General features: G+C 37.8%; 1 protein-coding gene, 1 non-coding gene and 1 pseudogene across 5 annotated transcripts in view; 2 read left to right on the forward strand and 1 right to left on the reverse strand.

The window, feature by feature from the left end:
* The window catches only part of RUBCNL (rubicon like autophagy enhancer), a 95,370-nt gene that overhangs the window by 12,357 nt on the left and 56,901 nt on the right, over positions 1 to 26,112 (forward strand). For 3 of the 4 annotated variants that reach the window (XM_055096704.2, XM_055096703.2, XM_055096701.2), the window contains one exon: positions 7,847 to 7,933. The gene's annotated coding sequence lies outside the window, so the exon portion shown is untranslated. Of the gene's footprint in view, positions 1 to 7,846; positions 7,934 to 25,538; positions 25,709 to 26,112 lie in introns of all 4 variants that reach the window. The other variant, XM_055096700.2, reaches the window with a different exon arrangement.
* Positions 1 to 26,112, forward strand: part of LOC129392957 (protein phosphatase inhibitor 2-like) — a 42,294-nt pseudogene that overhangs the window by 12,059 nt on the left and 4,123 nt on the right.
* On the reverse strand, positions 15,435 to 15,538 carry LOC112438715 (U6 spliceosomal RNA). Its single transcript, XR_003027090.1, has one exon. It is a non-coding gene; the product is annotated as a U6 spliceosomal RNA (small nuclear RNA).

Genomic DNA, 26,112 nt, shown 5'->3' on the forward strand with positions numbered 1-26,112 from the left:
GTTTCCATGAAAATGCCATTTCTCTTCTTTAATCATAAGCTGCGTATGAAAATATATTTTCTGTTACTCATTTTTTATGCCTGCATATCCTGGTGGTTAGAAGCTGCATTGAACCAAATTGATTCTAGATATGAAGTTAGACAAAAATGATAAAGTTTTCATAAGCATCCAGTTTGAATTACTCAAAAGGTATAAAGGGAAAGAAAAAAATAATGAGAATGCGATATTTATATGATATTTGTAATGAGGTCAACTTTAATGTTATTTTTCTGTGTTTTGGGTCAGCTTTGCATGGGGGGAGGATGATCTAGTCAATATGCTGAGTTGAAAGAGATATATAACCACTAGAAATTTACAAAGATAATTTGTATAAAACAACATTGCTTACTTAGCAGACAAGACTGAAAAGCAGTTAATAAGCTGAAATATATAACAAGAAAATTCTGAGAAGACAAAGTAATAAGCATGTAAAAAATAAAGCAATAAAAAGACATGGTAGGCAGAGTAAGGTAGTATGATCTGCATCTAATTGAAGTTCTGGAAATAAACGTATAAATAAATGTGTAAATATGTAATAATTTCAGAGGTAATGGTAAAATTTATGGCAAGTGTTGACACACAGATTTAAGAAGCCCCAAATTCAAATCATAATGCATAAAATATAAATTTCACTTCAATGCATCTTAGTAAAGCTAGAGTTAACAAAAAGACTTTAACAATAGCCAGAGAAGAGATAAATAATAACTGGAAGTCAGAGAATAAATGAATGTCTGCAGAGTACTAAGAGAAAATAATTAGCTTAGAATTCTAACGCACAGTCAATGTATCTTTCAAGAATGATAGTGGAATAAAAATACTTTCTACTAACAAATGTTCTCTATGAAAGATATTTTCTAATGAAAGATCTAATAGATGTTTTTATGATGAAGAAAAATTACTTCAAATGTAAAATTTGAGATTCAAAAAGTAATGATAAAGAAAATAATTGATAAATTTGTAGGTTGATAGAAACAAAGACATAACTTTTAAAAATCATTACTTCATTTAGCATGAGGAAAGAGATATTAATTTTAACAATTACTTGGTTGACATACATTCTGGCTTCCCACGATATTTTAAATGTATAATTATGTAAATAAACTGTATGTCTCACTATAAATACAAATATAACTCATACTTTCAACAATGCCCTGAATTAGATGACAAATCATATGCTAATAGTGGCCCTAACGTTGATAGGTGAGTTTTATAGCAAAAATCTGTCAGAAAATATTAGGGAAATAGAAATGACATATTTAAGTTACAAATTATTAGAGAAAATAAAGAAAAGATTTAAATCAATTAAAACGTAAGAAAATAGAAAAACCACATTAAGGGATGGTATAAACAAATTACATAAGATATTTGAGAAATAACAGTAGTTCAGTAATATAATAATTATTAATTAATAAAAAAGACCTAGAAAAGACAAAGATTATAAAACTGCATTAAACTACTAAATTTATCTATATATTTTTAAATAAACATACATAAAAACAAAGAACAAATTTTCAGGATAAAAGAGTGATAAAAGATGATCTAGCCAAATATGTAGTAACTGGAAATAGCGGAGATAGCCACGTTTATATCTGACAATATAGACTTTACATAAAATTTTTACTAGAAAATAAGAATTCGAATTACCCTTAAATATCTAAATCTTTTAAAATGTATAAATGTAAATATTCCTAACAGCACATCTTCAGAATATATAAATTAAAAATTTATGTTCTGGTTAGGGGATGGGTAGCAGCAGAAACCCAGCGGTATTCATTGTGTATTTGGTGGTTCTACCATCAGAAGAATATATGAATTTCAGTTCTCATTATCAAGTTGATTTTGGGGGTCGTATATCTGGCCAGTTGTTCTGTGAGAAGGCGATTTTCTTCAGCGTGATTTCATCTGACAATAGACTAAAAACAGAGAAGTTCTCCTTTATGGAAATCTTTAGGGGATACTCATGAGACTGCTTGTTGAATTTCAAGTTGGGCAGATTCCAGAACCTCTTGTTGCAGAGAATCCCATTCAGAGTGGGCTGATTTGTGAATTATAGCATAAATTAGGCTAAATAAAATTTTAAAATAGGAATATATTGCCTCCAGAACCTTCAAAGCCTTAAAAGAAGTCAAGATTCTTTCAACATTCTTGGTTCTGAGATGATCAATAGTTTGTTGTTGTTGTTGTTGTTTCTAACAGTGTCAGGGATGGAACAGTTTTTAACAAACCAAATAATTTTCAGAAATCTAACTGAAGTAGTGGGACCTTGTTGTAAATGCAGAGTTATAACCTATTTCCACCGCTACTTTTTGTAAACGCCTTTGTGATTACTTTTATGTCCTGCATGTGTGTGTGACAAATAAATCTCCCTGGAGGAGATACCATCAATGTAATGTCAGACCTGTGCTCCTGGAGAAAGCCAGATACAACTAAGATCTTTCCTACAAAGACTGTAAAAGAATGCAAGGCTATTGAATCACCCCATCAGTATCCAGGAAAATGTATATCCCTTCAAAGGTGAAGGCATTGCAGCTGAAATAAGCACTAAACAGAACATGTTCACCTAACTAGGCACTGAGTAGAGCATATTAATCAAATCTAGTACTATAAAGTATTTACTAGTTGTTGATTGGATGGAATCCATGATTTCAGTAATATTATAAGTGTGGGCTTTAATGGGTAGAGCCACACTGAGTTCATGGTCATCCACTGCCACTGCAAGATGTCCATCATTATTTTCAGTTTTAAGAACAGATTGAATTGGGCTATTTAATAGTAAAATAGTAAAAATAATCATCCTTTTCTACACAGGGCTACAAAGTAGATTTCAAACATTGAAACCCACATTTTAATTTATATTAGGCTTTATCAACTCTTTTAATTAAAAAAACTAGAAGATCCATCGGGTTTTATTTGTCAAGTCGATTTTAAGTGCCAAAGACATAATTTTATTTCAATTATTTACTTGAGTCAAAGGGGCCACTATAGGATATTTTAAGGGCAATGAATACTATGGCCATTAGAAATTTTGGCAAAGCAACATTTCTCATGGTTAAGGTAACACATATCTGTTAGTTTTCTGTTTTATGCCTGGTAACTTCCTTAAGAAAATAGCAGGTACTTTGTTTAAATTTAGTGAATTTAGTGGGACATCCATGTATAATAACAATTTTGTCACCTATATCAGTTAAGGCCATGAATAGTTGTCAATACGTACATTTCAGCAGATTTTAAAATTAATTTAGAACCAATGATGTAGAGATTTAAATGTCAAACAGCACCCTTTTAATATTTCTATTGGGTAAATTCTTTAAGTAAGTAAATTTATTTCCATTTATATCAGACTGTGGGCCTCTGTCTCAGTTTCTGGCTTGTCATCATGTATCTAGGTGTCTGTCTTGGTTTTTGTGCTGATGGTAGCTCATTTTGTGTATTTGTCCCTGTTAGTCCCCATGTTCTTAGGGTCCTTCTCTACACTCCTAATATTTATAAGTTTCTTCCTCCAGAAGTTCCCAAATCGCTGTCATCACAGTAAAGAGGCTCCCCACGGTACTTATTGCATTACTGGCTTTAGAGGCGCTAGGCAAAAGCCAGGTTTGAATGATCTCTTTGGTATGTTGACAAGCCACAACATTCATCAGACTCACAGTCCAACCATTTTATCCTTGTCCGATAGATTGATGATGCCCCCTGGCTTTTTAAAGAAGAGGTGGGTGGAAGATAAGGCGATATAAAGGATTCAAGACAACTTTTCCCAAGATCTGTGCCAAGGTTCCTTGGATGTTTTCCTCCTTAAGTTTGAGGATCAGAATCTCTGTTGTGATAGAAGTATAGATGGCGGTAGCAGCATTTGGATTCCTAGAGACCTATCTGATATTAAGAGCGTTGACATCAGCATTCAAAAATGGTGACTATAGTTATTTAAGCAACCACCTAATGGGTCCATAAATTGTACAGTATATAGGTGTTTTCCCAAGCACTCAGTAGAAAGTGAGTCAATGTTTTATTGATGTCTAGATTCAATCAAAGCTTATGGTTAGATCAAAATAAATGATTTAATTTGACACACAGATAGGTATAGGCTGAGACACACAATCTGTGCCATGTTAAGGAAGATCCCTAATCCCATGCTGGTATTCTTGAGCACCAACTACCAAAATTTTCAAATAATGCCAGTTAAATATGAAGCAGAACCTTGACAGAAGTAACATATGTGGCACTAAGAAGTAAAGCTCAAAGCACATGGAAGTCAGCTGGCAACAGCTCAAAGTACATACTGTCCAGCAGAGAGCAGAGCCAATCAGTGAACCAGGACGTAAAGGGCCACAGGTGGTGGTCATTACCTAGGCTATCCTGTTCACATACCAATTGTTTTCTGGTTCACTATGGGATCCATCCCTCCAACCCAAAACTGATATGGATGTGGAGATTGATTATACCACAAAAACACCAAGGTATAAAAAGATTTATTACTCACATAATGGGACTTTTTGATTGAGTGTTTAAGGTGGAGGAGCAGAGAGAGGGTTTCTGCATGGGAGCTTGGGTTTGTGTTGTTTGATCTTTCCTGTTCATCAAAGAAAGGTGCCTGTGGGCTCTATCTGCTTTTCCAGAAATAGCACAAAAACAGAAAGGGGCAATTTAGGCCTCAAAGCTATCCAACAGCCAAATATTAAAAACAGAGTCATTTAAAAAGATTGGGTCTTTTTATTTGTATAAATATAACAGGTATATAAAAATTTCACAAGGCATATGTATATCAAATCATCACATTGTGTACTCATATATATATAATTTTTGTCAATAGATATTAATAAAGCTAACAGAATTTTATTTTAAAAATAGAAGCCTATAACCACAATCCAATTAAGCAAAAATAAAGAGAAACCAGGAAAAATGTGTTTGGAAACTAAAATATATTTCTGAATAAATCAATGTCAAAAAAAGGGAAAATATAATAAAAGCAGGAAATTTTCTTAACAGATGTCTTTCTTTCTTTTTTTTCTTTTCTTTTTTTTTTTTTTTTGAGACGGAGTCTCACTGTGTCACCAGGCTGGAATGCAATGGTGCGATCTCGGCTCACTGCAACCTCTACCTCCCAGGTTCAAGCGATTCTCCTGCCTCAGCCTCCTGAGTAGCTGGGATTACAGGCATGTGCCACCATGCCCAGCTAATTTTATATTTTCAGTAGAGATGGGGTTTCACTGTATTGGTCAGGCTGGTCTTGAACTCCCAACCTCAGGTGATCCACCCGCCTTGGCCTCCCAAAGTGCTGGGATTACAGGCGTGAGACACTGCGCCAGGCAAATAGATGCCATTATGAAAGCTGTGAACTAAGACTCCAATATTGCTCCAGAAATAAATGAATTGATTAATGGAACATTAAAACAATTCAAAAATATATATTGTTTCGGTTGGCCTTAGTTGCATGTGATGGGCTGAACTGTGGCAAAATTCAAATGTTGAATCCCTGTCTCCCAGTGGATTTTATTTGGAGATAGAGCCTATACGAAAGTGATAATTGTTAAATGAAGTCATTATTGTGAGAATAGGGCTGATGATGTTATAAGAAATGACATCTCTATCTCTGTGCACACCCAGAAGAAAGGCCATGTGAAGCTACTGCCAGAAGGGCCATCTGCAAACCAGGAAGAGAGACCTCACTGGAGACAAACCCTGACATTACCTTGATCTAGATGTATAGACCCCAGAACTGTAAGAAAATAAATTTCTGACATTTAAGCCAGGCTGTGGTATTTTGTTATGGCAGCCCAAGTAGGCTAATACATTCCATAACACAACAGTGGCTTAAACAACAATTAATTACTTCTCATGATTCTGTGCATTGGCAAACTTGGTGGTTCTTCTCTTTGTTTACCTAGAGTCAATTATACGGCAGCAGTAGTCTGGTATCTAGGCTGGAGCTAGAGATTGTCTTAGAGACCCTCAGCCTAGTAGTGCCTCACCATACACCTGCCTCCAGTGCTTCACCACGCTAGTACTGGACAGTGATCATGAGGTCTGGCACCTCATCAAATGCCGACCGCACATTTTCTCTCGTTTCAGATGTCCACATTTTTCTTGGGTGGAGGGTGTTCCTATGGCACAGTCATTCATATTTCATTCACGTGAGTGGTGGGTAAATTTTTTAAACAGCAGAAAACCAGGAATCACACAAGCACAGGGCCCTCTCAGGCACTCACTAGCACCTAAACATTGTCTTCACTACTTCTAGACTCTTGCCCTGTGCTAGGCTGGTTTTTCTACTTTGTTTCCCACCAGTTGTTTATAGTGTAAATCTTAAGATTGCCTTAAAGCTTACTATTTTAAAACTCTAATGGCACTTTCAATGTTAAAAAAAATGCTTGCTTGAAAAATGTAAGATATTTACTCTCAACACTGCTCTTCTGATACAAGTTTCTGGATCATGTTTTGGGCCACTATAGCAATCATTCTTTCTTTATGTAATCTTGCCATCAAATTTTCAGTGCTTCTAACTAAAAAAGAGGGTTGTTAAATCTGTCGGATTAGGTCATGTCATGCAGCTGTAGAAAACATTCTAAAAATCATAGAAACTTATTAAAACAGACCTTATTTCATTTTCCCATTTTATTTTAATTATGGGTCAGTGGTTGCTCTGCTCAATGTCATCTAATTTGCAGGACTCAAATCGCAAAGCAGCTTCTATCTAGACTATTTCCATACATCACAGCAGAAGAGAAACGACATCTGCACTTGATTCATGCGTTTCTACCTTTCATTGCCAACAAGAGTCACATTCATATTTCTGAGTAGAACAGGGAGAAATTGTAGTCTTGTATGGAAGGCAACTGCCAGGAAGAAAAACACATGTAGCATGGTCACCTATGCAGAAGGCCAGGTGTTATGTTGCCGTAATTTTACTACTAATATCTATGACTCATCAAATATATAAAATACAGATCGTTATAGAACATTCTACACTTATTATCTCAGTGAATTTTCACGCTAATTTTATGAGTAAATTTGCCTAGACCACACAAATTTTAGTGACACTTCTTATATAAACCCAATCCTGTGATTCTTGGTTTTCTGCTTTTTGAAAAATGTCTCTACCTCTTATGTTAATGAAATATGAATTACCATATGCTGCTTCATAATTATAACACATTGCATTTATGTAGTATCCATATTATACAGGTGGTTCTTCTAGTTTTTCACTTATAAAATCAATTGATTCATATATGTATTTAGCAAATATGCACAGAATGTCTAATATGTACCCCCCAAATTACTCTGGGGCACAGCATTGAACAAAGCAGATATGTGACCTACTATCACAGAGCATATTGTCTAGTGAACAACGGAGACATATCACTAAAGTGACAAATAATTTCCAAATCATGTATAGAGATTTGCAAATGCCTATGGTAGTTGAATCTAGTTTACTCTGTGCATTTAGGGAGACCAGTCTGAGAACCCACTTTTATACTGAGATCTGAAGGTGAGTGGACAAATTGTTTCCAATAAAAGCACTTTATAGCTAAAGCGTATCATATTCTTGACCATAATTATATAATCAGGCATGTTTCATCTTTAACTCCGCCATCATTCACTGTAGTGTTGTGCATTAAATGATCAAAGTTTTCTATTTACCAACAATAAAAGTTCAATTGTAGTTGTTTAGCACTTTCTCAAGATATTTTTTGGCTAAGCGGTTTATCAAAAAAGCATCAACATAAGCATCTCTAAAAGATGGTGAGAGCTGCAAAAAGAGCATTAATATACTTCGGGGCAGTAAAGGTGATCTCTTCTGTCTCATCTCACACAGGTTCTGTCCTTCCGGTATAATTCTGGATGAACACAGGCTGTTCAGAAGAGCCTGCAGACAATGACCTAGTGTACTTTGTGGCCTGAGGTAAAATTGCTATTCATCAAGTCAGTTCCTTTTGAACTTAACTCTCACAGTTGTCCTTGATTCATCACAGTTGTCATTCTCAGTACAGCACAAACATTGTCCTTCTTTGTCAATATAGATTTATTTATGAGCCTCATTTTTATGTAAATATCTAAAATAACTGTAAAATGTGATGTTTTTCCTCATGCAAATGTGATCAACACATTTCAGTGCTAAAATAAATTTTATAATATTGTTGAAGGGTTATTTCTCTATGTAGGCAGCTTTGTATGTAACTTTTTTCCCTCTTATTTGTTATTCTTTTGAAATGTTTGTTATTCTTTTGAAAATGAACAATGTCTGTTTTATTACAAATTTATATTATTATTTTTGACAGTTGACTCTACCAATATAGTAGCAGGAATGTAGGAGGAATTTTTTCACATCAAATTTAGGATTACAGTAAGCACCAATGGCAAATTTTAATGTTAACAATGTTCGCCTCATAAGTAACAAATGACAGTATGTTTGCAGACAAAATCCTTGAGAAACAAGTTAAAAATACAAAGCGAGAAAAAACTGAAAAGGGCACAAATCATCCACATATATATGTAATTATCTTGGAAAAAATACTCTATTACCTATTTCATAATGATTAATATTAAACCAAATCAATTTATAAAAATCATTATACCAAAAGGAGTCTCTAATTTTTAATTGTCCAAATAGTGCCTCAACAATTAATCAGTAATCCAGTATACAAGTTAAAGAATAAGGATGTGTGTTTGTGTTAAACTAAACAAAATTACAACAAAATGAATTATTATCCTTTGACAGAATGATTTCTGGCTACAAGAGAGTGCTTACTTAACAAAACCAGGCATGAGAAACGAAAAAATAATATAATGTCTAAAATGGAAATAGGAGAAAATGCTCTTATCTCAATTTATTGAGTGTTCTCTCATGAGAAGAAAAGATAGTCTAAATATTCTGTTATTTCTATCATGTGAAATGAGATAATTGCTTTTCTATCTAACCCAGACTTTACTTTTTGCAACTTAATATAAATTCTGCCTGGCATCTTTGCTTTTGATTCTTTTCTCAAATAAGTTGTGGCTAGTATTACATTACTTTAAGTGCATTTCTCCTGGTGGAATAAAGAGTGATTAAACATTTGCATTTCTATTACAATGTTAAGGTACTCCTGTTTTTTTTTTTTGAAATATTTTATCCACATCTGACCCTCCATATTCCATTGAACACTAGTTTCCCTTTGTTTTGCATTATCAGTCACTGTTTCAGAAATTTGTATTTGATTCCTGAAAAAGACGTTCTTGTTACCTGTAGTCATATATAACCAAGTCGTTATTAAATAAAGTGATTTTTTTAAGCAGCAATGTATCAGTAAATATACTGTGAGGAATAAACTATTCTAAGAATCTTCGGGATGAATTAGATCAGAGAATAATTTGATTTTGATTACAGGTTGTCTCTCTACTCCTCATTTAATGTTCCATTAAGATTATTTTTTAGTCAAGCCAGGTAGAATCAAAATATCCAAGAATATAGTTATGAATTGTCATAGGAATCTGGCATGAATCACATACTTATTATTAAAATGCAAAGGTTACTCTATCTTCCTGGAAATCATAATTCACTTTTCTCTGCCTTTTCTGATGCAATTTAAAATTTTCCCATGTAGATGCTCCATCAAAAGCATGGAAACTTAATTTTTTGTATTTAGAAAAATGTCTTAAATATCTTATGGGCAGCTGATTAGAACTTTATCGATGATATTTAACTTAAGTTTATAAAATATTTTGCTATTAATAAGGCTAAGGTAACAATAAGGTAACTATGCTAAGTAAAGCCTTTGTGCATTATTTATATTTATTATTTGTCACATTTAGATATATAAAAGACGGGAATAGGCATTATTTTGTCTTTTTAAATAAGTTTTAATTTTTGTGTGTACATGTTAGGTGTGTACATTAATGGGGAACATGAGATCTTTTGATTGAGGCGTACAATGCATAATAATCACATCAGGGTAAATGGGATATTCATCACCTCAGGCACTTATCCTTTCTTTGTGTTACAAACAACCCAGTTATAATGTTTTAGTTATTTTAAAATGCATAATAAATTACTGTTGATGGTAGTCACCGTGCTGTGCTCTCAAATACTAGATCTTATTTGATTCAATCTTTGAATCAAATGGTTTAAATCATTTTCATTTAATTTAAATGATTCAATTTAAATTTAATTTGGTTACATTTTCTTTTTTTTCCTTTAACTTTTAAGTTCGGGAGTACATGTGCAGGATATGTGGTTTGTTACATAGGTAAATGTGCACCATGGTGATTTTCTGCACAGATCATCCCATCACCTAAGTATTAAGCCCAGCATCCATTAGCTATTCTTTCTGATGAGCCCCCTCCCACCACAACTCCCCTGACAGGCACCAATATGTGTTGTTTCCCCCACAGTGTGTCCATGTGTTCTCATTGTTCAGCTCCCACTTTTAAGTAAGAACATTAGTGTTTGGTTTTCTGTTCCTGCAAAAATTTGCTGAGGATAACAGCTTCCAGCTCTGTCCATATCCTTCCGAAGGACATGATCTTGTTCCCTTTTATGGCTGCATTGTATTCCATGGTGTATATGTATCACATTATCTTTATTCAGTCTATCGTTGATGGGCATTTTGGTTGTTTCCATGTCTTTGCTATTGCGAAGAGTGCTGCAATAAATATACATATGCATGGGGCCGGGCGCGGTGGCTTACGCCTGTAATCCCAGCACTTTTGGAGGCTGAGGCGGGCGGATCACAAGGTTAGGAGATCGAGACCATCCTGGCTAACATGGTGAAACCCCCTCTCTACTAAAAATACAAAAAATTAGCCAGGTGTAGCAGTGTGCGCCTGTAGTCCCAGCTATTTGGGAGGCTGAGGCAGGAGAATGGTGTGAACCCAGGAGGCAGAGCTTGCAGTGAGCCAAGATCGCGCCACTGCACTCCCGCCTGGGTGACCGAGAGAGACTCTGTCTCAAAAAAAAAAAAAATAAATAAATAAATAAATAAATAAATATATGTGCGCATGTATCTTTATAGTAGAATAATTTATATTCCTTTGGGTATATACTCAGTAATGGGATTGCTGGGTCAAATAATATATCTAACTCTAGATTTTTGAGGAATTGCCACACTGTCTTCCACAATGGTTGAACTAATTTACATTCCCACCAACTGTGTAAAAGCATTCCTTTTCCCCTGCAACCTCACCAGCATCTGTTGTTTCTTGACCTTTTAATAATTGCCATTATCACTGGCACGAGATGGTATCTCATTGTGGGTTTGATTTGCATTTCTCTAATGATCAGTGATGTTGAGTTTTTTTTTCATGTTTCTTGACCGCGTGTATGTCTTCTTTTGAGAAGTGTCTGTTCATGTTCTTTGCCCACTTTTTAATGGGGTTGTTTGCTTTTTTTCTTGTAAGTTTGCTTAAGTTTCTTGTAGACTTTCCATATTAAAGCCTTGTCAGATGGATAGATTTCAAAAATATTCTCCCATTGTGTAGGCTACTTGTTCACTCTGATGATACTTTCTTTTGCTGTGCAAAAGCTCTTTAGTTTACTTAGATCCCATTGGTCAAATTTTGCTTTTGAAATTGCTTTTGGCATTTTCATCATGAAATCTTTGCTGGTGCCAATGTCTTGAATGATATTGCCTAGATTTTTTTCTACGGTTTTTATAGTTTCCAGTTTTACATTTAAGTCTTTAATCTCTCGTGAGTTAATTTTTGTATAAGGTATAAGGAAGGGGTCCAGTTTTAATTTGCTGCATATGGCTAGCCAGTTTTCCCGGCATCATTTATTAAATAGGGAATCCTTTCCCCAGTGCTTGTTATTGTCAGGTTTTTTGATGATCAGATGCTTATAGGTGTGTGGTTTTATTTCTGAGGTCTCTATTCTGTTCCGTTTGTTTTTGTATCTGTTTTTGTACCAGTACCATGCTGTTTTGGTTACTGTAGCCTTGTAGTATAGTTTGAAGTCAAGTAGCATGATGCCTCCAGCTTTGTTCTTTTTGCTTAGGATTGTCTTGGCTATTCAGGCTCCCTTTTTGACTCCATATGAATTTTAAAATAGTTTATTCTACTTCTGTGAAGAACATCAATGGTAGTTTAATGCGAATAGCATTGAATCTATAAATTACTTTGGGCAGTATGGCCATTTTCACAATATTGATTCTTCCTATTCATGAGCATGGAACGTTTTTCCATTTGCTTGTGTCTTCTTTGATTTCCTTAAGCAATAGTTCATAGTTCTTGAAAAGGTCCTTCACTGCCCTTATAAGCTGTGTTCCTAAATATTTTTTTCTTTTTGTAACAATTGTGTATTGCAGTTCATTCCTGATTTAGCTCTCTGCTTGACTGTTGCTGGCGTATTGGAATGCTAGTGATTTTTGCACATGGATTTTGTATCCTGAGACTTTGCTTAAGTTTCTTATTAGCTTAAGAAGCTTTTTGACTGAGACAATGAAATTTTCTTGACATAGGACCATCTGCAAATAAAGATAATTTGACATTCTTTCTCCCTATTTAAATACCCCTTATTTATTTCTCTTGTCTGATTGCCCTGGTCAAAACTTCCATACTATTTTGAATAGGAGTGGTGAGAGAGTGCATCCTTGTCCTATGATGGTTTTCAAGGAGAATACTTCCAGCTTTTGCCCTTTAAGTATGATATTTGATGTGGGTTTGTTAGATATGGTTCTTATTATCTTGAGGTATATTCCTTTAAAACTTAGTTTATTGAGAGTTTTTAAGATAAAGGGATGCTGAATTTTGTCAAAGGTCTTTTCTGCATCTATTGAGAAAATCACGTGGTTTTTGTCTTTAGCTCTGTTTATGTGATGAATTGTATTTATTTATTTTAATATGTTAAACAAACCTTGCACCCTAGGGATGAAACTAACTTGAATGTGATGGATAAGCTTTTTGACGTGCTGCTGGATTTGGTTTGTCAGTATTTATTAAAGATATTTGCATCAGTGTTAATCTGGGATATTAGCTGAAGTTTTCTATTTTTGGTGTATTGTGGTCAGGTTTTTGGTATCAGGATGATGCTGGCCTCATAAAATTAGTTATGGAGGAGTCCCTCCTTTTCAACTTTATGGAATAACTTCAATAGAAATGGTACCAGCTTTTCTTTGTACCTCTGTTAGAATGCAGCTGTAAATCCATCTGGTCCTGGGCTTTTTTGGTTGGTAGACTACTTATTACTGACTCAATTTTAGAACTCATTATTGGTCTACTCAGGGTTTCAATTTCTTTCTGGTTCAGTCTTGGGAGGATGTATGTATTCAGGAATTTATCCATTTCTTCTAGATTTTCTAGTTTATGTGGTTTATGTGCATACAGGTGTTCATAGTATTCTCTGATGGTTGTTTGCTTTACTGTGGGGTCATTGGTGATATCCCCCTTATCATTTCTGGTTGTGTCTACTTGATTCTTCTCTCTTTTCTTCTTTATTAGTCTAGCTAGTGGTCTACTTTATTATTTTTTTGCAAAAAAAAAATCTCCTGGATTCATTGATTTGTTGAAGGAATTTTCATGTCTTTATCTTTCAGTTGCCCTCTGATCTTGGTTATTGCTTATCTTCTGCCATCTTTGGGTTTGTTTGCTTTTGGTTTTCTAGTTCTTTTAGTTGTGATATTAGGTTATTAATATGACATCTTCCTAGCTTTTTGATGTGAGCATTTAGTGCTATACATTTCCCTGATAACACTGCTCTATCGGCATCCCAGAGATTCTGATACATTGTCTCTTTGTTCTCATTAGTTTAAAAGAACTTCTTGATTTTGCCTTAATTTCATTATTTACCCACGAGTGACTCAGGAACAGCTTGTTCAATTTCCATGTAGTTTTGTGGTTCTAAGTGAATTTTTCAGTCTTGAATTCTAATTTGATTGTACTGTGATCTGAGATACTGTTATGATTTCAGTTCTTCTGCAGTTGCTGAAGAGTGTTTTATTTCAGATTATGTGATCAATTTTAGAGTAAGTGTATATGGCAGTGAGAAGAATGTATATCCTGTTGTTTGCAAGATGAGGAGTTCTGTATATATCGATCAGGTCTGCTTGATCCAGAGCTGAGTTCAGGTCCTGAGTATCTTTGTTAATTTTCTGTCTTGATGATCCATCTAACATTGTCAGTGTGGAGTTAAAGTCTCCCACTATTATTATGTGGGAGTCTACATCTCTTTGTACGTCTCTAAGAACTTGCTTTATAAATCCAGGTGCTCCTTTATTGGGTGTATATCTATTTAGGAATAGTTAGCTCTTCTTGTTGAATTGACTCCTTTACCGTTATATAGGGCCCTTCTTTGTCTTTTCTGATCTTTGTTGGTTTAAAATTTGTTTTGTCAGAAACTAGGTTTGTGACCCCTACTTTTTTCTGTTTTCCATTTGCTTGGTAAATTTTCCTCAGTCCCTTTATGTTGAACCTATGTGTGTCTGAACCTATGTGTGTCTTTGCATGTGAGATGGGTCTCATGAAGACAGCATACCAACAGATTTTGACCCCGTCCAGCTTGCCATCCTATGTCTTTTAATTGGGGCATTTAGCTCATTTATATTTAAGGTTAATATTGCTATGTGTGAGTTTGATCCTGTCATCATAATTCAAGCTGGTTATTTTGCAGACTTATTATGTGGTCACTTCATAGTGTCACTGGTCTGTATACTTCAGTATGTTTTTGTAGTGGCTAGTAACAGTTTTTCCTTTTCATATTTAGTGCTTCCTTCAGGAACTCTTGCAAAGCAGTCCTGGAGGTGACTTATTCCCTCATCCTTTGCTTGTCTGAAAAGAATCTTATTTCTCCCTCGCTTATGAAACTTAGTTGGGCTGGATATGAAATTCTGGGTTGGAAATTCTTTTCTTTACGAATGTTGAATATTGGCCCCAAATTGCTTCTGTCTTGTAAGGTTTACACTGAGAGGTCTGTTGTTATACTGACGGATTTCCCTTCGTAGGTGACCCAGCCTTTCTCGCTGGCTGCGCGTAACATTTTTTCTTTTCTTTCAACCTTGGAGAATCTGACGATTATGTGCCTTGGCGTTGATCTTCTTGTGAAGTATCTTACTGGGGCTCCCTAGATTTCTCGAATTTGAATCTTGGCCTGTCTTTCTAGATTGGAGGAAGTTCTCCTGGATGACCTCCCGAAGTATGTTTTCCGACTTGGGTCTGTCCTCCCTGTCTCTTTCAAGTACCCCAATCAGTTGTAGGTTCAGTCTTTTTACATAGTCCCACATTTCTCAGAGGTTTTGTTCATTCCTTTTCATTCTTTTTTCTCTATTCTTGTCTGCCTGTCTTATTTCAGAAAGATAGTCTTCAAGCTCTGAGATTCTTTTCTCCACTTCATCTATTCTGCTATTGATACATGTCATTGCACTGTGAATTTCCCATGTTGTGTTCTTCAGCTCCATCAGGTCAGTTATGTTTCTCTCTAATCTGGCTATTCTGGTAAAAATATGGAACGCTTCAAAGATGTGTGTGTCATCTTTGCATAGGGGCCATGCTAGTTTTCTCTCTATTGTTTCAATTTTAGTATAAGTGCCAAAGTGAGCATGACAGTATATTTTTAAAATCCCAAGTGGTTTGTATTTATACCCCATTTATTTACAGACTCCAGAATTATGAAGCTATTTTAAAAATGGTTAGCAAATTTCCCATATCTAGTTTACTAACAGATTTCAAAAAGGCAAAACATAACAAAAATAAAACAAAATAATATGAAATGAATATGTACAGTATAATAATGAAAACTGTTATTTAATGTTAGGATTTACTGTAGTCATCATTTATATATTAATTTGTGGTATAGCAATTTTTAAATCTTAATGACATATTAATCCTTTTAAAAGTGCTTCCTTCTAGTAATATTTAACATGCCGATTAATGCATTTTAATATTTTTGTTGAGGTTTAATTGACATACAATAATCAGTGCATAAAGTGTTTAATTTGTTGAATTGATATGCATATAAGCCACTCAAATAAACACTGCAATTAAATTGATGAGTATACCCACCAGCCCCAAGAGTATCTTCTTTTGTAATTCATATAGAGTCCTACAACCTCTCCTTTCTACAACTATTAATTTCCTTTCTGTCATTATATTTTGTTTTTCTTATTTTAAGCATTTTATATAAGTGGAATCTCACATTATGTACTCACTTTGTGGAGTTTATTTTACTACCTTGTTTTTGTTTTCAGATTTATTCACATTTTGGTGTTAATCAACACTTTAAAATTTCTCAATAGTATTCTGCTTTATGGGTACACAATTTGTTTATTCATTTACCTGTTGATGGATATTTAGAATGTTTCCAGTTTGGTGCTTTACAAATAAAGCTATAAAAATTTGTGTATAAATCTTCATGTGAACATGAATATCTAGGAATGAAATATCTAGAATATATGCAAGTTTAAGTTAGAAAGAATTTCTAAAAACTATATTATAGAAGAGGTTGCTAGCAAGATGGCTGAATAGGAACAGCTCCAGTCTGCAGCTCCTGGCGAGATCAACACAGAAGGCAGGTGATTTCTGCATTTCTAACTGAGGTACCCAGCTCATCTCATTGGGACTGGTTAGACAGTGGGTGTAGCCCATGGAGGGCAAGCCAAAGCAGGGTGGGGAGTCACCTCACCTTGGAACCACAAGGGGTCGGGAACTCCTTCCCCTAGCCAAGGGAAGCTGTGAGGGACTGTGCCGTGAGGAACAATGCACTGCGGCCTAGATACTATGCTTTTCCCACAGTCTTAGCAACCTGTAGTCCAGGAGATTCCCTCGGGTGCCTATGCCACCAGGGCCCTGGGTTTCCAGCACAAAACTGGGCAGCCATTTGGGCAGACAATAACCTAGCTGCAGGAGTTTTTTTCATACCCCAGTGGCACCTGGAACACCAGTGAGATGAAACCATTCACTCCCCTGGAAAGGGTGCTGAAGCCAGGAAGTCAAGTGGTCTAACTCAGCAGATCCCACCCCTATGGAGTCCAGCAAGCTAAGATCCACTGGCTTGAAATTCTCACTGCCATTACAGCAGTCTGAAGTCGATCTGAGACACTCGAGCTTCGTTGGGGGAAGAGCATCCACCATTACTGAGGCTTCAGTAGGTAGTTTTCCCCTCACAGTGTAAACAAAGCCACCAGGATGTTTGAACTGGGTGGAGCAAACTGGAGCTCTGCAAAGCCTCTGTAGCCAGACTGCCTCTCTAGATTCCTCCTCTCTGGGCAGGGCATCTCTGAAAGAAAGGCAGCAGCCCCAGTCAGGGGCTTATAGATAAAACTCCCATCTTCCTGGGACAGAGCACCTGGGGGAAGGGGCAGCTGTGGGCACAGCTTCAGCAGACTTAAACGTTCCTGCCTGCTGGCTCTGAAGAGAGCAGCAGATCTCCCAGCACAGTGCTCGAGCTCTGCTAAGGGACACACTGCCTACTCAAGTGGGTCCCTGACCCCTGTGCCTCCTGACTGGGAGACACCTCCCAGCAGGGGTTGACAGACACCTCCCAGCAGGGGTCCACAGACACCTCATACAGGAGAGCTCTTGCTGGCATCTGACAGATGCCTCTCTGGGACGAAGCTTCCACAAGAAGGAACAGGCAGCAATCCTTGTTGTTCTGCAGCCTTTGCTGGTGAAACCCAGGCAAAGGGGGTCTGGAGTGGACCTCCAGCAAACTCTAGCAGACCTGCAGAAGAGGGGCCTGAGTGATAGAATGAAAACTAACAAACAGAAAGGAATAGCTTCAACATCAACAAAAAGGACATCCAGACAGAAACTCCATTTGAAAGTCACCAACATCAAAGACCAAAGGTAGATAAATTCATGAAGATGAGGAAAAACCATTGCAAAAAGCCTGAAAATTCCAAAAACCAGAATACTTCTTCTCCTCCAAAGGATCATAACTCCTCGCCAGCAAGGGAACAAAACTGGATGGAGAATGAGTTTGACAAATGGACAGAAGTAGGCTTCAGAAGCTGGGTAATAGCAAACTCCTCTGAGCTAAAGCAGCATGTTCTAAACCATTGAAAAGAAGCTAAGAATCTTGAAAAAAGGTTAGCGGAATTGCTAACTAAAATAAGAGTTTAGAGAAGAAGTTAAATGACCTGATAGAGTTGAAAAACACAGCAGGAGAACTTTGTGAGGCATACAGAAGTATCGATAGCTGAATTGATCAATCAGAAGAAAAGATATCAGAGACTGAAGATCAACTTAATGAAATAAAGCATGAAGACAAGATTAGAGAAAAAAAAAAATAAAAGGAACAAGCAAAACCTCCAAGAAATATGGGGCTATGTGAAAAGACCAAACCCACATTTGACTGGTGTACCTGAAAGTCACAGGGAGAAAGGAACCAAGTTGGAAAACACTCTTCAGGATATTATCCAGGAGAACTTCCCCAACCTAGCAAGACAGGCCAACATTCAAATTCAAGAAATACAGAGAACACCAAAAAGATACTCCTTGAGAAGAGCAACTCCAAGACACATAATCATCAGATTCACCAAGGTTGAAATGAAGGAAAAAATGTTAAGGGCAGCCAGACAGAAAGGTTGGGCTACTCACAAAGGTAAGCCCATCAGACTAACAGCGGATCTTGCTGCAGAAACCCTGCAAGCCAGAAGAGAGTGGGGGCCAATATTCAACATTCTTAAAGAATTTTCAACCCAGAATTTCATATCCAGCCAAACTAAGTTTCATAAGCGAAGGAGAAATAAAATCATTTACAGACATGCTGAGAGATTTTTGTCACCACCGGATCTGCCTTAAAAGAGCTCATGAAGGAAGCACTGAATATGGAAAGAAAAAGCCGGTACCAGCCACAGCAAAAACATACCAAATTGTAAAGACCATCGATGCTATGAAGAAACTGCATGTCTGTGTAGTCATTCATGATACATTATGAATCCCCAATAATTATAAACCATAACTAATGTGAACAATTCAGCTAAATTATAGATGTTATTGAATAGCTCTATTTCAAATACCAATCTCTTCTTTTTGGCTAGTGCTTCTCATGTCCTGTTTAAATAATCTTTGTTCAAATCATTATGGTATTCTCCTCTCTGCTCTTTTAAAAAGCTTTATTAAATTTCACATTTAGGTCTGTGATCCAGCTCAAATTTATTTTTGTGTATGGTGTGAGGTGAAGGTCAATGTTCAGGTCTTTTCCACATGGATATAAAAATGCCCAAGTACCTTTTGTTTGAAAAAGCCACTCTTTTTGTTGTTGTTGTTGTTGTTGTTGTTTTTGAGACAGAGTCTCGCTCTGTCGCCCAGGCTGGAGTGCAGTGGCTGATCTTGGCTCACTGCAAGCTCTGCCTCCCAGGTTCACGCCATTCTCCTGCCTCAGCCTCCCGAGTAGCTGGGACTATAGGCACCCGCCACCACACCTGGCTAATTTTTTGTATTTTTAGTAGACATGGGGTTTCACCATGTTAGCCAGGATGGTCTCGATCTCCTGACCTCGTGATCCACCCACCTCGGCCTCCCAGAGTGCTGGGATTACAGGCATGAGCCACCACGCCTGGCCTGAAAAAGCCATTCTTTCTCCCATTGAATTGCAGTGCATCTTTGTTGCAAATCAAGTGGGCATATATATGTGGCTCTGTTTTTGGATTTTCTCTTTTGTTCCACTGGATTATTTGTCTATGGAAACCTTTAACATTAATTAGTCAGTTATATTCCTTTTCTAAGTTTAGAAGGAAGAGATGACCCAAGTTTAATACGTAACTAAATTATAAAGCTATGCATAAAATTTTGAGAAAAGTTTCTGGGAGGTGAAAAGTTGAATTGCATAAAACAATACTTGATAGGCCAAAAAATGATCAGTATGGAAGTATTCTAGTCTTTTCCCACTTTATGCACCCAGTGAAGCAAATCCTGTAATTTCTCATTGAGTTTCTCTTACTTTATCACTCTATGCTTATTGGGAAAGGGTCTGAAAAGTCAATCTGCATAATAAAACAGAGAAGCATGTTGGGAGAGTTTAGGTGGAATTTGAGACAGAGTGATGCTTGGGAGTAGATTCTGGGTGTAAATAAATTGGAGGGAGGCACAAAGGTGTTGCAGGATAGACGAGCCCCCAAATTGGGGCTTAGCCCGAGAGGGTTCTTGGCTTTGCCTAGGAAGGAATTCAAGGGTGAGCCAGTGGTGTTAGCAATTTTTTGTTGAATGGCACTGCTCCTTGATAAGCAGGGCTAACTTACAGTCAGGGCAACCAAAGTTGGCAGCTATGGACTGTTGGCAACTCTATTTATATCCACTTTCAATTATATGCAAATTAAGAGGTGGGCTAATGCAAATTTAGGGGCAGGTTATTCATAACTTTCTAGGAAAGGGGCAGTAACTTCTGGGTGGTTGTCATGGCATTTGTGAACTGTCATGGTGCTGGTAGGAGTGTCTTATGCTAATGAGCAGCTAGGGATCACTTTTCTGGCCATCTGCTGGTTCCTGCCAGTTTCTTTACTTTACCCATGGGGACCAAGAAATAAGTCCTGCCGGTGGTCTCCTACTTCAACTGAATGTGGTGAAGTAGGGTAGAGAGTTATGATCACCTCTGATGATCCTTTAAAAATGCAAAGAAAGAGTTCTGGTTGCATTATAATTATTGCTGTTTTTTTTTGTTTGTTTTTTTTTTGAGACAGGACCTTGTTCTGTCACTGAAGCTGAAGTACAGTGACACAATCATGGCTCACTGCAGCATTAATATGGTTGGTTCTTGAAATGTGTTTAAGTAGATTCGATGCCATTTCAATTTCATAAGAAAGCATAAGATAGAGTCACAGGAATAGAAACTGATTAAGGAAAATTGTGCTGCTTTCAGAATTATGTCCATTGCCACTTCAACCAATCCACATAAGCAAAATAATCTAATCTCATGAATTTTTCAGATGAACATGATTACATTAAATTGCTTTCTTTCCAATAAAGGCTAATTAATACATGTTTTCAAGTAAATTTAGCAAAATTTTAATTACTTTATGAATTGTATAATTAAAAATCAGAAAATGTCATTCATCAGGCTATATCCTCATTTTTGGTTCTGAAAATATTACTACTATATATAAAGAAACTATGAGCCTCTCTTGAACTTGACGATAAGCTGAATAAGCTCCCTTCCTTCCTTCCTCCCTCCCCCCTCTTCCTTTCTCCCTTCCTCTTTCACTCCTTCCCTCCCTTTCCTCCCTCCCTTCCTCCCTTCCTGCCTTCCTTCTTTCCTTTTCCTTCTTTTTTGATGTTACTGTTATCCAGTAACTACTATAGTGGCCTTTGAGACTGTGAGACGCATGACTCTGCTGCTGGAGTGTGAACCAAAGAAGCAATGATGGGAATCTTCCCTCATCAGAACAGCAATAGTGGATATAAATATGGATCTGGGTTGATAGAGGAGAAGCAAAATGTTTAATTTATACAACATGATCCCATTCCTCTTGGACGTGAACTGAAGAAATAGTTGTGGTGAGCTAGGAAAAGTACGCTGAGGACTTCTGAAGAAGAACCTCTGATTACATCCTAAGGAGAGTTAGCCGCACTTCAGAGCTGGAGAGAAGCACACAGCACCCTCCCTTTGATTGCAGTCACTCCCTGGTCACTGTCCTAACAAATTAAGCTAATGGTGGGGGTAGGGATGCTGAAGGAAATGCCACATCATGTTCCAGATGCCCTTTCTGCCCTGGGGTGGTGATGGTGGCTACAAGGGGGAGGGAATGAGGTTAGCAATGAGAGAGGTAACTGAGGTTGAACTTTTTTTTTAGAAGAAAAAGTTATTTACTCTAGTTTTTTTGTAGTAAGATCTCTGTATTCTGATAAAACTCCATTCAATTTCACAAATGTTTGTGGAGCTCTCATTATGTGGTAGGCTCTGTGTCAGTTGCTGTCGAAAATATAGACACAAACACTAGCTACTGTGTGTTGAGTAACTTCCTGTAAGAAGTGGCATTTGGAGAGTGAGAGACACTTGGGAGGAGGCTCTGGGTATAAATGAAGCTGAGGGGAGGGGAAATGGAACGCAATAAAGTAAGACTGAGAGTCATGAGTGCGATTGCCTTTGATGGTCCTCAAGTAGTGCAAAGAGGCTGGGCACGGTGGCTCACACCTGTAACCCAGCACTTTGGGAGGCCTAGGCAGGCAGATCACCTGCGGTCAGGAGTTCAAGACCAGCCTGGCCAACATGATGAAACCCCATCTCTACGAAAAATACAAAAATTAGCTGGGTGTGGTGGCAGGCACCAGCTACTTGGGAGGCTGAGGCGGTAGAATTGCTTGAACTCAGGGGCAGAGGTTGCAGTGAGCTGAGATTGCGCCGCTGCACTCCAGCCTGGGCAACAGAGTGAGACTCTGTTTCAAAAAAAAGAAAAGAAAAGAAAAGAAAAAAATTGCAGAGAAAGAGTTTTGGTTGCATTGGTTGCGTGATAATCATTGTTGGTTGTTGAAGTATGTTTAAGTAAATTACTTTACCTCCTTAATTCCCCCACCAAGTCTTATCATAGGAAGGTAATTCTATTGACAGAAGAGAGAAGGAAAGCTCATCTGACTTTAATACATTACTCAAAGTGGAGCCAAGATTTGATATAAGATTTTCAGATTTCAGATTGAATGCATCTGCTTCAATCGCTAAAGGACAGAAAAAGACCTTAACACAACTAACAGGAATATAACCTGGAGAAGTATGAGTGCTGAGAACGCAGGTGTGGGGCACAGGAAAAGGAATATTTTGAGTCTCCTTCCTGGAAAGAAAGTGCTTAGGGGAAGTTTCTAATTTCCAGAGGCTTAGAAGAGCACAGATAAGGGAATGGTGACTCTGCCAGGAGAAACTGACTATTGCCTGACCACTGCTCAAGCTAGGGCGAGCTCAGCAAAGACGCAGGGCCCACAGAGAGCCCTTGGTGAGGCACCACTCTCAGGACTTGCAAATTTAAAGGGCGATTCAGGTGATGGACAGGAGGAAAAAGAGAAAACAGAAACTGAAGAAGATGGAGAGGTTCTTGAAGAGGAATGCTTCAAGTTACAGTGGCTTGACTTCTTGATTCTGTCTTAATTCCAAACAAGGTTATCATGAGGATATCTCAGGGTTTTTGTTTAACTATTAAACAATTGATTTTATTTTGATCTCACCAGTTTTCTTGTTGATGTTATTTTTAACTAAAAATATGTTATTATAGTAAAATGTACATAACATAAAATTTATCATTTTAAACCATAAAGATACACCCAGTCTTAATTGTGGAATGAGTGTCATTGCAATGGCAGGAAGGATGGGAGAATCCCAAAGCTCCGTGAGCTCCTGCCATACCTCTTCACACCTCCCATTCATGCTGTCACCATCAAAACCGGCCTTGGAGACTCTTGGAACTAATCTTATCCTGCCGCTTATACAGTGGTGTGCTGAAGGCCAGTTGTTAAACATTTATCAGCACACCACTGTTGTTATCCCTGTTTAAGTCAAACTTTATATTCCTCTCCCCTCCAATTCCCCACCAACCACCTCCTCCTCTCCCTCCCCTTTCTTATCTTCCCCCTCTCTCCCCTTTTCTTCTCCTCTTGCTTCTCTTCCTCCCATCCTCTCCTCCTCCTCCTTGTCCTCCTCCTCATCATCTCCATCATCATCACCATCATGAAAGCTATGGTGTATTCAACATCTACCACATGCCAGGCACTATCCTAAAGTGCTTTACACATGTTACTTAACTCTCACATCACATCTGTAAAGCATGTATTTTTTTTCCTTTTTTTCTCTCTCTCTCTTTTTTTTTTTTTTTTTTGAAATAGACTCTCACTGTGTTGACTGGGCTAGAGTGCAGTGGCTCGATCATGGCTCACTGCAGCCTCAAACTTCTGGGCACAAGCAATCCTCCCACCTTAGCCTCTCAAATAACTGGGACTACAGGCGTATGCCACCACGGCTGACTAATGTTTCAAAATTTTTGTAGAGACACAGTCTCACTGTGTCACCCAGGCTGGTCTCGAACTCCTGACCGCAAGTGATCGTTGGGAGGCCAAGGCCTCGTAAAGTGCTGAGATTACAGGTGTAAGCCATGGCGTTCAGACTTAAAGTATGTATTTTGATCATAATAGCTACCATATATTGGATATGTAGGGGCCAAGAGAAAACTTCCCCTTTTCCCTCTGAAGTTTCATTGAAAAATCAACTTGCAAAAGACAGATAATTGCAGAAAATGCTTACAAATTTATTAATATGTACATTGGCAGAATCACAGAATGATTACCCAACCCCCAGTGGAGTACAGAAGGTTACAGAAAGCATGGGGGCTCAGAGCATGGCCAGAAACAGGTTCCGGTAATAAACCAGGTTATAGTGGCAAGGTAAGTTATATGAGAGAGAGAAAAAGAGGAAGGAGGAGCTCTGGCTAGTAAACGTGGTCTTGTTCATGTAAATAAAACCTCACTGGTAGCAGCCCTCAGAGAAAATAGATGGTAAATGTTTCTTTCAGATGTTTAAAGGTGGCAGGCTCTCAGTTCACCTTTCCCACGTGTAGACCAGGGAAGGCCGGGTTGCATCAATGCAGATTTTCTGCAGATGCAAATCTCCCCCACAAGACAGCTTTGCTGTCTCCCTGAGCAGCCATCTCAAAATATGTCAAAGAAATATATTTTGGGGTAAAATACTTTAATTTCCTTCAGATGTTTCCTGTGTGCTAGGCACTGTGCTAAGTACTTTACATTTATCATTTCATTTATACTATAAAAGGGTGTGTGTGTGTGTCTGTGTGTGTGTGTGTGTGTGTGTATCTATCTATGCTATGATGACCAAAACAAAGGCTAGAGTCCTGTGTTTCTCTCTCCGCAACGTCAATTTAAAATATTCTCTCAGATCTAGTCTTTTTAGTCTAAAAAGAAAATAAAATTTTTAAAAATAGTCAAATTTATGACTCTGCAACCTCCCTTCACATCACAAGATTATTTGAAGAAAGGCAAACTGGTCACATTTGGAGAATCTGATATTCTTGGCTTGATGTCAATCTCAAGGAATGGGGAAGTCAATCCTGCTGCAGACAGCAGGAAAATAGAATTTTTTTTTTTTTTGAGACAGAGCCTTGCTCTGTTGGCCCAGGCTGGAGTGCAGTGGTGCGATCTTGGCTCACTGAAACCTCCACCTCCTGGGTTCAAGTGATTCTTGTGCCTCCGCCTCCCAAGTAGTTAGGATTACATGTGCATGCCACCATACCCAGCTAATTTTTTAATACAGACGGGGTTTCACCATGTTGGCCAGGCTGGTCTCAAACTCCTGGCCTCAGATGATCTGTCTGCCTCAGCCTCCCAAAGTGCTGGGATTACAGGCGTGAGCCACAGCGCTTGGCCAAATGGAATTTCAAAGCCCATTTGGTAACTGAGCACATGGAGAGCCAGATGAGACACAAAGTTCTGAGCTAAAAGAGCAGAGTCTAAGTAATGGTCCAGAACACAAAACGCTCAGAAGGAATGACTAATGACATTGCCACAATGTTCTCTGCCTGAGCAATTAGGTCACCCCAGGAAAACATGTAGCCATTTGAGGATGGAAAGGAGCTTTGTCTATGCCTTACGGCTGCTCCCTCGCTTTCTTGCAGGCTCTGAAAAAGCCAGTGGGGGAGGCTCACAAATGATTCTGTCTAGGACTTTGTTACTCAGAGAGCAGTCTGGGGCTCAGCAGCCCTGTCGTCACTAGGAGCTTGTCGCAGCATCTGGAGCCCCACATGAGACTTACTAAGTCAGAATCTGCACTTTCCCAAGATTCCAGGTAATTCCTGTGCACGTTAAAGTTTGGAAAGCACTGCCTTAAGGAATATTAGATCACCAAGGAAGGAAAATGCAAATATAGGCTTCCAACCTGATCATGCCCCACTGTTCAAAGCCCTTAAGTAGCTCCCACTGCCCTTGGAATTAAGTCTACAGCTCTTTAAAGTGGTTTTAGACTCCCATCTCCAGACTTTGCTGCTCACTCTTCCTTCTCATAGTCCAGCCAAGCTCAACTTAGAGCAGCAACACAAACCAGCCAGGCTTTCTTTTTGTTCCATGTGTTGCACATATTTCTGCCAACTCTTACACGTTTTATCACTTTAACAAATAGGACTGGCCGGGCGTGGTGGCTCAGGCCTGTAATCCCAGCACTTTGGGAGGCTGAGGCGGGAGGATCACGAGGTC

Source organism: Pan paniscus, chromosome 14 (genome assembly GCF_029289425.2).
Source record: "Pan paniscus chromosome 14, NHGRI_mPanPan1-v2.0_pri, whole genome shotgun sequence".
In the NCBI taxonomy this organism is placed as follows: domain Eukaryota; kingdom Metazoa; phylum Chordata; class Mammalia; order Primates; family Hominidae; genus Pan; species Pan paniscus.